Source organism: Panthera pardus, unplaced genomic scaffold (assembly GCF_024362965.1).
Source record: "Panthera pardus isolate Hobbes unplaced genomic scaffold, ASM2436296v1 HiC_scaffold_25, whole genome shotgun sequence".
NCBI classification, from domain to species: Eukaryota; Metazoa; Chordata; class Mammalia; order Carnivora; family Felidae; genus Panthera; species Panthera pardus.
In genome coordinates, this window is record NW_026526821.1 from 54,605,913 (window position 1) to 54,620,466 (window position 14,554).

At 48.2% G+C, this 14,554-nt stretch overlaps 1 protein-coding gene across 3 annotated transcripts in view; it reads left to right on the top strand.

Annotated features, from left to right (window-relative positions):
• FHL2 (four and a half LIM domains 2) overlaps positions 1 to 14,554 on the top strand; it is a 66,199-nt gene that overhangs the window by 22,728 nt on the left and 28,917 nt on the right. The window contains exon 2 of one of the 3 annotated variants that reach the window (XM_019428489.2): positions 11,887 to 12,098. The exons of 1 other annotated variant lie outside the window; for it this stretch is intronic. The gene's annotated coding sequence lies outside the window, so the exon portion shown is untranslated. Of the gene's footprint in view, positions 1 to 8,467; positions 8,574 to 11,886; positions 12,099 to 14,554 lie in introns of those variants that run through there. One more of the 3 variants, XM_019428487.2, reaches the window with a different exon arrangement.

Genomic DNA, 14,554 nt, shown 5'->3' on the forward strand with positions numbered 1-14,554 from the left:
TCTCACGGCAAGCCCAACCAGCTGTGGGAAAGGGCGCTTCCCAGAAGGTTCTGCAAGTGCAGGGTGTTGCTTCTAATCTCAGCTGGGAGATGTCCAATCTTATTGTCTGGTGATGTGGAAGTCAACATGTGGATCCCATGACTTGGGAGTGTGGATGGCCACAGTGAAGGAGAGTACAAGCTTATTCATTTGGTCTACCTTTGGTAATGTTTATACATCGGCAATACGAGTGAATGAGGGAAATACATCAGTTTTTCTGAATGCGTGATTCTGCTGTAAAGCACATTTGGTGGGAAAGGGTGATCCTATGTGGGCTCATCTCTGCAGCCTGCTCATCTAAAGCACATTTCTGGGGTGGGGACACCCTTCTCCAGCAGAGCTGGATATCGCTAAATAGGCTACCGCAATTAGACCCTCTGACAAATGGCCTGCCAGACATGCCCAGGCAGCTGCAGAGGACAGAACCTTTATCAATTTCTGTGGGAGACAGAACCCTTGTTTTGTATGTTCCCATTTGTATAGACATATTTCCTTAACGCATTTAACAGCAAATCAAGCATGTCCCAAGCATCATTTTAAGCCAATGAATTCATTAATTCGGTTGCGAATGTGAATTAGCAACTGCAATTGTAAATTAGCAACCGAAACTGTGGCTTCCGTTTTGCATGGCAACTTGGAGGTTGTTCATTGTCCACGGATGAGCTGCTCTCTCCGAGGTTGAGGCAGGCCCAGGCAGGGGGTGACAGGGGCAGGCCAGGAGATGCAGCTCCCTCAGCAGGAAGAGCTAGACACTCAGAGGCAGAAGTGCTATCCTTCAAAAGCCACTTGTGGACCCTCCTGCAGCCTCATTTCAGCTGCTTAAGGTCCCTTTGGAAGACAGCCCTGGGAGCACTCCAGCTAATGCTGGAAGAGCAGCTCTGGGATCACATCTGTCACTGCCGGGGAGTACAGGCCCTGCATTTCGCTTTAATGCAAGGGTTTGCAAGTCTGATCTCAGTGCAAAGCCCAGATAACTGGTCTGCCCAAATGGGCCATGGGATGAATTTGGCTGGTTCCAGGAGGCCCATCTGAGCCCTTGTATGGCAGCCCCACATTGGTTTGGGCATTTTCAGGAAACCTGAATTGAATTCAGTGGATAATGACCAAGTTGCAGAGAACGCAGAAATGAATGTCTCCAACCTTGGCCATAAGGGGCTCACAGTCTTACCTCTATTGTTATAAACAAGGGAAGGACGAGACAGTATGGAATGGTCAAAAGCAAGGCTATTGATGGGTACTCCAGGCAGCTTTCCCAGAGAAGATACTTTATCTGTGTTTCAAAGGAGGCACAAGAGTTTGCCAGGCAGAACAGAGGGAGGAAAGCCATCTTTTCTCACTGGTGGCAGGTGGAGCATGTGGCAGCCAAGAGTCTGGGTAGGAAGGGGTCTCAAGGACCTCCTGACTTAGGAGGGAAGTCCCTGTCCTCCCGACCTGACTTTCCAAACATACTCTTCGAAATAGAAAACCTCTCAAGCAATACCTTCATCTGCTTTCAGCATGACCTGGAAACTCAAGGGACCTGTGTTGATCCAGGGAAACAGACATGTCACACAGACAGGGTGGGAGACAGAACTGGGTCCATAACATGGTAACAAGGTCAGGGAGCCAGGTGGTTATGATAAGGTCATCCGCAAGAGGAAAGTGTAATTTCAAATTGTTGAAAGGAAAGCAAAAGAAAGACAGTGGGGAGGGCAGGAAAAGAAAAGAAAAGAGGAGAGGAGAGGGAAGGAGAGGAGAGGAGAGGAGAGGAGAGGAGAGGAGAGGAGAGGAGAGGAGAAAAAGAAGGAAAGAAAGAAAAAGAAGGAAAGAAAGAAAGAGAGAGAAAGAAAGAGAGGGAAGGAGGGAGGGGGGAAGGAGGGAGGGGGGAAGGAAAGGAGAAAAAAGAATGAGAGGGAGGGAAGGAGAGAAGGAGAGAGAGGAAGGCAGGAAGGAAGGGAGAAAGAGAGGGAGGGAGGAGAAGAAAGAAAGAAAGGGAGAAGGAGAGAGAGAGGGAAGGAGGGAGAGAAGAAGGGAGGAAGGAAGGGAGAGAGAAATAATGGGAGAGAAGGAAGGCGAGAAGGAGAGAGAGGAAGGCAGGAAGGCAGGGAAACGAAGAGGCATTTACTAAGAGTTTAAGGAAAGCTAATGAAGGATTTGGGTATCTGACAGTGATTTGCCACTGGAGCCCCTGATCCCTGCAGGAGGCAATGACTAATCTGGAACTGTTACAGAATAATTCCTCAGCATCTCTAACTGTGCAGAAGTTTCCAAAAATATTTGTGCGGTTAGGATGGCCCAGAATTTTAAAAGATTCTTTGGGGGGAGGGGGACAAATAGTACTGCCAGGATACTCCGAGGGTCAGACATTTTAGGAAATCTTTTCCCGGTATTTCAGCGGTAAAGTACCATTACAAGGATGAGCACAAAGCCCGGCCCTTCCAGAAAGCTCTGTTGAGCCTCTCAGGACGGATGTTAAAGCACTTTCTAAACCAGGCGGAAGATAGCCCTCCCCTTGTTTTTTTAGAAGAACATAAGGCAACATAAAATAAAGTTCTTCATCACACACAAACGTCACACAACACGCTGTGGAGTCATTTCTATGACAGGAGACCTTTTAGAAAATTGTCAGTGGTTGATTAGCCATAAAAATAACTTCTAGAAGGACTAGATAATTTCAAATAACTCTTGGAGGAGAGAAGAGAGGTCATCGTTTGTTTTAGAGGTTAAGTAAAGAGGACACACAAAGGTCACATGTGGCACACATACCCAGCTTCCCCCTGGGCTAGAGCCCTGCCCCATCCTCCCCTCCAGGCAGCCCAGGTTCATCTTTGCTAGAACACTGGATTTTCGTTAATGACCCTGATCAAAGTGGAAATAGTACAGAGAGGACTTTGGTGGAAGGGAGAGAGAGTGCCGGGGATTAAAAATTACGGGGCTGGGTCAAAGTTAATTCACAAAGAAGAACCGTGACTTCAGTGTGGGTCAAAGTCAACATTCTGAAAAAGAAGGGAGCACCCTCCCATTTCAGGGACCCCAGGAAGAACTGTCAGAGGCCACACAGACAAGTGCTTCCGGTATTTTAGGGAAGAAAACATGGTGCGTTCAAAATAGGATGTTACCAGGTTTGTGCACTGTTCTTTTAAATGGGTTTTGGAAGAGCAGACAGAGGAAAAAAGAGTAAAACTGTTGGCAGCCAGAGAAGTGACTGGGTTATTGAAGAAAAAAGCTGAACTCAGAGACAGGAAGATCTCAGACAAGAAGCAAATGTTTTCAGGGCCCACATTAGAAAGTTTTCATCTGAAACAGTTCAGTAACATTTCCTGATCCACAACTGCCCTTTGAGCCTGACAGAAATGAACTGTGGTGTGGACGGTTTCATTTTATTGGCCATTAGGCTGCCAAACAGAACCTTTCTTAAATGAGTTATCAAAGCCACAGTGGAAACTTGTATGAAATGCTCCAAATAAGCTTTAACCAATAATGGCAAACTCAGAAAAGCATGGAGCAGTTTGTGGATTTGGCTCGAAGCCAGACATGTTTTGAGGTTTTGAACACTTGTGACTATTTGCATCCAGTAAATCAGTTTGTGCAAAAGAGAGAACAAAGCAATGGGATATGGAAACTCTGCATCTTAAGAATGAGCCAAGCCTTTCCCTCCTAACCAGAGCACAGCCAGAGCGGGGAGGGGAAGCGAAAGAGTTGGCTTTTTTATGAAGGGCTGGGCTTTTCCTGAAAGTCTTAACAGGCAAAGGGGCAACGTTTAGAACAAGCTACAAGAACAGAGCTGTAGTATAACCAGACCAAATTCCTCAGTTTGCTGGAGGGGACATTGGGACCAAGCTCATGGGCACAGACAGGTGAGCGTCCTGCCTGCACGGTCGACTTTGACAGAGGTGTTCCTATTCTATCCAGGCAAATGATACTTTTAGAAAAAGTGAGCCCATGTGTCTTAGCCAGCATCCTGGGGTGGCGCTGTGTCATGGGTAGGCAGACGCGCACGGACCTGCCCCCGACCCCTTTTCCCTCCTGGGAGCATAGCAAGAACTCAGGGCTGACCGCCAGCTTTTATGATGTTAGACACTCACCCTCCAACTATCTGAGGCAATTAAGAATGATTACCTCTGAATCAAGGGCAAATCATCCAACAGCTTCCTGCCCAGGCTTTGAGTGGGCAGAGTTCTGCCTGTGAGAAGTGCTATAAAAATCCTCATTGAAATGGCCAGTTAGGGTAAGGACATAGGGAGGTCTGACCTTCCACCCATGTTTTTGCGTTGTCCCTTTCTTCCCGGTGATGGTCAGGTCTCCTAGTACCCTGGAGGTGGCCAAGGTCAGGAGGAGGCCCCTGCCTGTGTGCCCCTCACCCACCTGCTCCCCCCACCATCAGGTCTGACTACCCTCCCAGAAGCAGTGCCTTCCTCTCAGGGCCTTTCAGAAGAGAGGAATTAGGCTTCAGATCTGTATCACTGACATACAGGCTGCAAGGGTTTGCCTTGTGAATTTTCTGCCTGTACTTCCCTCCTGTAAGTACCTGGCAGAGGAATACTTGCACTTAATTGGATTTTAGAGTTCCAAAGCCCAGTCTATGTTTAGTGAATCTATTTCCATTTCCCCCACCCCTAGAAACTAACATGTGGGTTTCTGGTAAATTACTTGTGTCCAGAGTTGGAAACCCTAGGGAGTATTTTACCTCAAGGCACTATTAGTCATCAGAATTACCTGGAGGCCTTGTTAAAACACAGAGAATGTTTACTTCTAACCATTTTCTGGTTGACCCTGATGCTGCTGGTCCCTGGCCATACTCTGAGAACCGCTGGCTCACTCCCTACAGCCTTCCCTCTCTTTCCCTGCTTCCTAGCTACCCCATCCCTGAAACCACCCCCGCGGCAGAGGAAGAAGTTAAGGCATGGTGGCTGAGGGAATTACGGGAGAGTTGAAATTAACATGAGAAGCGTGAACTACCTCTCACAGTTGCCACTGTGCCTTTCCCAGAGAATATAATTTCTTAATTTCTTTTCTCCATGAATTAGGCTTGTATCCGCAGCAGAGAACTTTTCTCTCAAAAAGACAAATCTTTTATCTTTAGAATACAACCTCAACTTTATTCCTTCCTTCTGGATGAGAACTAAGTCTGTTTCCTTCCCTTTTTTTTATTGAGATATATGGAACGTATAATATTATGTTAGTTTCAGGTGGACAGCATGCTGATGTGATATTCAAAGATACTGCTAAGTGATCACAATAAGTCGAGTTAACATCCATCACAGTTACATTTTATTCTTGTGATGAGAGCTTTTATGATCTACTCTCTTACCAACTTTCAAATATACAATACAGTATTATTAGCGATAGTCACCATGCTATCACATCCTTAGGACTTACTTTACAACTAGAAGATTGTACCTTCTCACCACCTTCACATTTCCCTCTTATTCCGAATTCATCTCCACTTTACCATCAAATAAAATACCATGGAATATGGGCTGCCTGGGTGGCTCATTCAGTTGAGTAGCTGACTCTTGATTTCAGCTCAAGGCAGGATCCCATGACTCTCCAGAGTTTGATCCCCAAGTGGGGCTCAGTGCTGATAGTACAGAGGCTGCTTGGGATTCTCTCTCCTTCTTGTTCTCTGCCCTTCCCCCACTTGTGCACGTGTGTGCGCGTGCGCTCTTTCTCTCTCGCTCTCGCTCTCTTTCTCTCAAAGTAAATAAACTTAAAAAAAAATTACCATGGAATAAAAGCTCATATTTACTGAGTGCCTACTATGGCCAAGGACTGTCCTAATACTGGTTAGTGGTTTATGAGTCATCTCAAAGGATCTTTCCAACAATTTTGCCAAGTATGTTATTCACCCATTTTACATGTGAGCAAACTGTTTTTAAAATAGTTGTCCTTTGGCTAAAATTGTTCAGAAAAGTACGTATCATTCAGCTTAGAATTGTATTTCTCTTGCCACTATTTCCAGCAAACCTTGATTTTCTATAAATTCTATTTAACAAATTTGCTTCCTATTTGTCTTAAAAAGGAGCACATGTTGCTTTGATTGGAAAAATATGGTTATGTTTTGAATATTTACACAGCTCAAAGTTTAAAAGAAACAAAAGGGTATAGAGTAAAACTCAGTCGCCCTTCCCCTCCTGACCCCAAGCTCCCCAGATCTCCCCAGAGACCGCTATTACTAACATACGTGATCTTCCTCTCTTCCTTTCTCAACACAAATGGCTGGTTACTATCTACTGTTGTTTCCATGGACATAACTGGGAGATCAAATCAATAAATATAGCTACTTTGTTCTTTTTAACAGCTATGAATAGAAATAACTCTAAAATATTTACCATATTATACAACATTTAACTCGTCTCTGTTGATGAACATATAGCATGGTCCAATATTTTGCTGATACGAAGAATTTCACAAGGACTACTCTTGTATATGTATCAGTTTACACATGAGCAAGTCTATCTGTAAGATAATTTCCTGTAAGGGAAAATCCTGGGTCAAAACCAAATGGTATGTGCATCTGTAATTTAAAAAAAATGTTCCATTACATAATTTTTCAAGTATTACCAAAGGAAAGAGACTAGTATAATGAACCCCACACCCCGTCACCCAGCTTCAAGTTACGGGTAATCCATGGCTGATACTATTTCATATACTGGCCCCACCCCCCACCTCAATGTATTTTGAAACAATTTCAGACATAATGTTATTTCATTGGTAGATATTTTGGCACTATTTCTGAAAACCAGGGGCTTTTAAAATATGTGTATTACTTCATCATCACACCTAAAATAAATTAATACTAATGTATCAACATCATCAACTATCTTGTTAGGGCCACACTACCCCAAACTGTCTCATGAAAATTGATTTTTGAAATAGTTTTTTCTGCGTTTCAGAATCCATTCAAGTCCACGCTGTTCATTGCAGCTAGTTAAATCTTTTGATCCCTCCCCCACGCACCCCTACACCCCCCCCCCCCCGGAGATCATTTTGTAATTTGCAACTATACAGACAACAAATCTAGATAACTGTCTATACACACTTTGCTGAAGATACTGTCCTGCTCCATCAGTGGGAATGCAGGTCTGGAGCCCAAGCTCCCGTTCTTGTTGAGAACCTGTAGAGTCCGGGAGGAATGGGGGAAGGAAGGCTGGGTGGGCTCACAGCTGTGGCAAGTCTCAGCCCTCCGGGTTGGGGGGGTGGGGGCACTGGAGTGACTTTCTCTTCTTCAAACTACCTGCGTGGCTTTGCCTATGGAAAGACTCCAGGTCAAATCTCAGCCGGCCTAATTATTCTCAGGAGGCCTTGAGCAAAGAGAGAGCTGAGATTTCCTCACCATAAAACTGGAATATTAATCCTTATCTTAAGGGGGTGAGAATCAAAGGAGATCTCAGGTAGAGTGATAGCGGCTGGGACTCTCAAGTTCTGTGATTCCATGATGAAGACCCACTGGGAGTCTAAAATACCAGCAGACCCTGAGCATCCACAAAGAGAGAACAATCAAATCGTTCTTCCTCCTTTGAGGAGCACAGATTGTTAAATATAGCATGCCTGCCCACCGTCTTTCTGCTCTGCCTTTGCGGCGGCCCCATCAGCTCATCTTCCCGCGTGTCTGCGGGCGGAGGCTGGCCACCCACTCAAGAGCCAACATTTCTGTCTCGATGCCCCCCTTCCCCAGGCGTGGGACGCAGCCTGTGCCCTCTGTCCTGCAGGTTGAGCGGTGCCATCTGTCCCTACTAAGTGTGGGCTTCAGGCACAAGGGCTGGGCTTTCAGTGTGGGAGGCACTTTCTCCCCCTCACCTTTGTTTTCTCGCCCTCAAGGGAAGGACAGAACGTCCAAACAGCCCTCGGGCCCCAGGAGTTGGGGGTTGGAGGGGGCGGCTGGCCCTTCCCCGAGCCCCAGCCCGGTGGAACAAAGAACCTGGCATTATCCATTCCTTTGGGCCATCTGCTAGGCGTAGGTCGTGACCGAGGGGGGTCTGCGGGGTCAGGCGGAAAAGGCCCAGGGCGCAAATACACCCCAGGCGCTGTCCTCCTGCCGCCGCACGAGCTGATCGGCGGCCCCCGGTTCAGCAGCCCGGCCCACCGCCCCCCCCTCAGGCTTCCGCGGGCCTGGCGTTCCCGGGACCCGGGCGTGGGGAGACCCCTGCCGCTGCGCCCCTGCCGGGCCCCCGGGGGCGGCAGCGGCGGCCCGCGCGCGGCTCTGGCCCCAAACTCGGCCCTGTGAGCCGACGCCGGGGCGGAAGCTCCCGTAGCCCCCGTGCGCCAGAGACCCGGGGAGGGGGGGAGCGTAGCCCAAAGCAAACAAAGAGTCGGGGTCCGCGGGCGCGCCCCGGCCGCCGCACCCCCGCGCGGCTGCCCCAGCGCCGAGCCCGCGCCGCCGGCGCCTCGGAGGCGTGCGTCTCCTTATATGGTCAAATGACACGGCGGGGGTTCTCTCGGGCGGGAGCCGCCGCGCTCCACCCGGCCGGCCGCCCCGCCGCAAGCCCGCGCCGCCGCCGCCCCGGGACGCACGCCCGCCGGGTCCCCGGAGCCCGCCCGCGCCGCGCCGCGCCGTGAGTGCCTTCCGTCCGCGCCCTCCGCGGGGAGCCCACAGCTTGGGGACCAGGCGGCCAGGCCGCGTGAGGGCACGGGAGACTGGAGCCGAGACGCGGGGGAGACCCGGGAGAGGGGAGCGGAAGCGTGCGGACACCTGGGGAGGGGACCCCGGCCCTGGGGGCGACCTGGAGACCGGACGCGGGGGAGACCCTTGGAGAGGGAAGCCGAACCTTGGAGAGATCCGGGGAGAGGGGGGCGTCTGCGGGGGCGACCCAAGCGGGGGAGGGGAGCGGAACCGTGAGGACCCCTGGGAGAGGGGAGCACAGCTGAGGGATGACGTGGGCTGAGCGGAGCAGAAGCGTGCGGACACCTGGGAGAGGGGAACCGAGCCTGGAGGGAGACCCAGGAGAAGGGAGCTGAGCCTTGGGGACGCTCAGGGAGAAGGGAGCCAAGGCTTGGGGGAGACCCGGGTAAATGGAAGCTGAACCGTGGGGACTCCCGGGGAGAGGGAAGTGAAGCCGCGGGGTAGACCCCGAGAAAGGCCGTCCTGAGGGGAGTAGAACTGTGGGGACACCTGGGAGAGGGGAGAGGGGAGCTGAACTGTGTTAGGGAGGGCTGGGGCGCTGTAGTGGGGGGGGGGCAACGCTGGATCCTAGGGGTGGGGGGGAGACCCATCGCCGGATCCTGGGAGGGAAAACATTGGCCCGAGTCCTGGCCAGGCGGGTCGCCGGGTGGGAGCAAGGGTACAGCCAACTCCCGGCGGGCCCTGGGTGAGGGCTGGCCGCGGGTCCGAGCGCGGGGAGGTGACCATCCCCGCCCTTCCCGGAGGCCAAGACTCTGGAGTGTGAGCGAGTGTGAGCGAGTTGTCGGGGCCAGCAAGCTGGTTGCCATCCACCAGTGGGGGTGTCCGAGGCATTTCCCTTAGGTCCAAAGATGGGCAGCTTGCGATGGGACCTCAGGCACCGACTTGGGCAGAACTTAAAAGACTGAACTATCAGATTTTAAAATATGGGCCTATTTTAAACGAGAAATACTCTGATCTTAAGTTCCACTTGTATGATATTTTAGCACACCTGAAATTTCGGGTTAAATGTTGTCTCTTAGGTAATCAACAATGAATCCTAGCTTATCTTCAGATCCCAGTTTGGGCTTCCATTGGAACTGGTATAGCCCAGATTAAATGAAATGTATTCAGCTGCCTTCCATGATGTGCACTTAGGGGGTGTGCTCCCTTGCACTTACTTTGGGAGGTAATAAATCACAGTTTGGGTTTAGAGTCACGAGAACTGTGTTCAAAACGAGGCCAGCTACTTCTTGCACTAGCTTTGGTTACCTGTGTTTTGCAATAATATGTTCGAGGGGGGAAGTTCTGATATCCGGAAGGTGATTTACACCAAAGAACATCGGAAGCAAGTCTTAGAAGTACAGGGATTTCTAGCCTGACAATTCAACTTCCATAAAACCAAGGTACATTTATGTAAATTTGTTTCACAGTGTTTTCCTCTGAATTTGCTCACTCTGAATTTTTAAGGGTTATCAGTTAATTCATTTGACCCCCAAACAATGTGGGGGGTAGGGGTGCTGACCCCCCCCTTGCAGTTGAAAGTCCATGTATAAGTTTTGACTCCCCAGAAGTGTAATTGCGGATAGCCTACTGTTGCCTCGAAGCCTTACTGATAACATAAATAGTTAACATATTTTATATACTGTATGTATTGACCGCCGTATTGTTACAATAAGGTAAGCTAGAGAAAAGAAAATGTTATTCAGAAAATCATGAGAAAATACATTCACAGTGCTTTATTTATGGGGGGAAAAAAGCTGCATATAAGTGGACCCGCACAGTTCAAACTTGTGTTTTTCAAGGGCCAACTGTATATAGAATTGGGTTTCTACAGTGTTTATTATGGTGCCATGTTTTAACATGCTTCTGCACAGCAGCACATTGACAAGGGCTAAATCAGGGTGCCTGGGTGGCTCAGTCAGTTAAGCATTGACTCTTGATCTCAGCTCAGGTCTTGATCTTGGGGTCGTGAGTTCAAGCCCTGCATTGGGCTCTGTGCTGTGCGTGAAGCCTACTTAAAAAGGGGGGAGGGGCTAAAGTGGTTTATTATAGATCAGGCACTGTTCTAGGCACTGACATTCAGTCTCATTCAGTCCTCACAAATATGCTGTAAGGCAGGTGTGGTAGGCTGGTGGACATACGAGGTTGGAACAAGGCTCCCTGACATCACATTCCTCGGAGTCTAGCTGTACAACCTTAGCTAAGTCACCTTATCTCTTGGTACCTCAGTTTCCTCAACTGGGAAACAGGGAGGTGATAGTGGCTTGCTTGAAGGGTTGTTATCAAGGCTGCATGTCATAAGCAGTGTATATATTGACATCATCTTTGTCTTTGCAGATAAAGTAAAGCACAGAGAAATCAGAATAACTTTGGCCCAAGGTTTCCCAGACAGTAAATGGTGGTCCTTTGATCTGACCCCAGGCAGCTTAACTGGAGAGGCTGAGTTCTAATCACTAAAGTACTGGGGGCATACCTGTATATTTCAGTGAGGCCTTATACTGCATACTTTGACCCATGAGTGCTTGTAAATTACTTCCAGTACTGCAGGAAATCTGGTTTGCACACAAAAAAAGCCCTGTGGGATATTGAAAAACAGTTCAGCTGGGCAGTAGGAGGCCTGGGTTCTATTTCTGTCCTGCATCAAGGGTGGGTTACCCAGCCTCTGGGGCTGGGATTGTTTCATTTGTCAACAAGGGGGCTGGAGTAGATAAGCTGCTCTCTGGCTCAGAGGCCCTAAGATACAAAGTTCCTTGAACTTGAGTGAACAAAAACAGATACGGGATACTTCCTGTGTAGTTTTATTATGAGAATTTTATCAAAGCCCATTTATCATATGGGATTATACTGAGAGCCCACTGCCTGAAGATGACCACCTTGACACAAAATTTTCCGGGCTCTTCTCTAGTGACCGAGAGCCTGGTCTTCCAGGAGATCAAGCTGGCACTGTGACTTTGGGGCAAGTTACCAGGCACCTCTGTTATCCTGAATTGTGGATTTCAACTTTGGCCCCTGTGATGGTTAATTTTATGTCAACTTGACTGGGCCGGCCACAGGATGTCCAGACAAGTGTTCAGACACTTCCTGGGTGTATCTATGAGGGTGTTTCTGGATGAGATTTACGTTGGAGTCTGTAGACTGAGTGAAGCTGATTGCCCCTCCCAATATGGGTGGGCCTCATCCAATCAGTTGAAGACCTGACCATGAAGGTTGAGCAAGTGGGAATTCCTCTTGCCTGACTGTTGGACTGGGATATCAATCTTTTACAGCCTTCAGACTCAGACTGAAAAGGAGACTACCTAAGAGGGCACTTTCCCTGCCTGACTGCAGACCTGGGATATTGGTGCTTTCCAGCCTTTGGGCTTGAACTGAAACTCAACTCTTCCTGGGTCTTGGGCCTGCTGACTTTTGAATTGTAACTGACATCATTGGCCCTTCTGGTTCTCCGGCCTTCCACAGATCTTGGGACTTCCATAATAGTGTGAGTCAATTCTTTGTAACAAATCTCTGTATATATATAAATATATATATATGTATGTGTATATGTATGTGTATATGTATCCTATGAGTTCTGTTTCTCTAGAGAATCGAATACAGTTCTCCAGTAATTTTGCTTAAAAATTCTCCCACCAGCAATCAGTCTTGTTTTTTTTAAGATTCCATGGCTACTTTGCTACCGGTGGTATTGATTTTCTTTCTGCTATAAAATGTGATCCCCTCCTAGAGATCTAATGACACGTCTGGGCCGCGTCTGACGTGTCATGGTTCTCATGGGTGATTCTCACACCTCGTCTGAACTTGGACGTCATGTGTCATCACGCTCGTCCTTGGCCTTCATAATCCCTAAGTTTACTTCGAGTTAGTCTGTGGCTTAAGGATGTTTAGGCTGATGGTACTAAGTGAGGCAAGTGATGCCTGTGACGGTAAGAGAGGTGGCTTCCCTGTTTCTTGTGGGTAAATAAAACGAATAATCACAGGGCATCCTTGACGTCTGGAAATATTTAGGTTTCTAGTCAAAAAGAAAATGGATCCATCTGGGTTCGTTGATACAGCTTTTGGAACAATGAGAATTGGCCAGCCTGTGGACAAAGTCGTAGGAGCTGTGCCAGCCTGTCCTGACGGGATCCCCACGCAGTGTCCTGAAGAAACACCATGAAGGAAAAGGACTGGGAGAAGGAAAAGGCCATGGGTGTCATGGGCCGTGGGGTTCGCTATAGAAAGAGGCTGGTAGGGGCTCATAGCAGATGGAAGGCCGGGCAGGCAGAAAGTACACAATGAGCTGCCTTTTGGAGACTGGGGCAGACTGATGAGAGAGAGTGAGTGGATCTCATTTTGTTCCTGTGGGAACAAAGCATAAATAATGTGTTTCCATGTTCCCAGGAAGGTGGTGGTAGAACTATAAGGTGGGGCCTCCCCCGAAGCCCCACCCTGGGGTGATTTATGAGCCTGAGGCAGCCTGCCATAATTATGCTTGTCTCGCATTGACTGAACTGACATGTTTTGAGATTAAATTACAAGCTAGTATCCTGAAAGTGATTTGAATTCTTTGGAGCTAGATCTATTCTGGAACTCTTTAAGAGATCGTATGTTGTATCCCAGTCTCCCAGTGCCTAAAACAGTACGTGGAGAATAGTGGTTACTTAATACATTCTTATCGACTGGATTTAAAAGCCCGTAGGACATCAAAGCAGTATTACCGTTCTTGTATCATGGACTTAAGGTCAGACACTGGGCATTTGTTATTTTCCCATTTCATTCTATTTTTCAGTATTCCAAAGGTAACCTGGAAGACCGTGGTTTACCTGAGTCAAGCATTGTCTCTCACACAAAACCTTTCATAAAACCATCAGAGATGAATCAAGATTTTAAGTTTTTGAAAGTTACTAGTTTCTATAACCAAATTATAAAACATCCCTGAGCCCGGCCCACATACTTGATAAAGGCTCATAATTAATCCGTACATATATCACATAGTGGTAGACCTTGTCAGTCTTACACCTTACCAACCATCTAAAAATCGATTTCACATTGATTCTAAATACATAATTATATTCTTTCCAATAGCAAACTCTTTGAACTTGCACCTTGCTCTCGTCCACCATAATTTTGATTGAAAAAAAACAGTTCAGCTAGACGCGTTTTATAAACAGTGTTAGAAGTGAGCCATGTCTGTGTGTCGATACTACTTTTTTTTTTATGTATTTTGAGAGAGCACGTGAGCAGGGGGAGGAGCAGAGAGAGAGAGGGGAGAGAGAATCCCAAGCAGGCTCCGTGCTGTCAGCACAGAGCCTGATGCAGGGCTCGAACCCAGGAACTGTGAGATCCTGACCTGAGCTGAAATCAAGAGTCAGACACTTAACTGACTGAGACACCCAGGTGCCCTGTGTGTCAATACTTCTATCCATAGGAAAGCAAACTGGTGCAGAATGTTCTCTGGCTGCAGTTCCAGGTATGAGAGCCTGTGCCCTTGGACAAGGCCCTTGGATGTGTATATGTGTCTGTGCAGAACATCCAGCACCTTTGCCTGATATCTGGAACCTGTGGCAGGGTGTCTAGCACGTTCTTTGCAGAGATGTTTGGAAGCATCCAAGCTGGCTGGTTTTTGCTTCTTGACCCCACCAGGCCTCTTCCGGGCTGTGCAGCTGTGTGTACACATGGATGTAGAATCCAAACCCAGTAGGAAAAATTCTGCCTGCTGTGGAAGCAGCAGTTTATCTGGAAGGGGGAAAGAAGCCAGAGACAGAGGAGGAGGAATGAAGCTCAGGGTCAGTGACGTTAGGAAATTTTCACGGCATCAGATGCCAAACCGCATTACATTTTGGGTTTGGTATGCAACGCGGATCGTTCACATAACACGTTCCTCGTTTTCACTGTCGACTTTGGCCCACGTATTTGTACTCTCCATCCATTTCTTCAGTCACTCCACAAGTCTTTAGA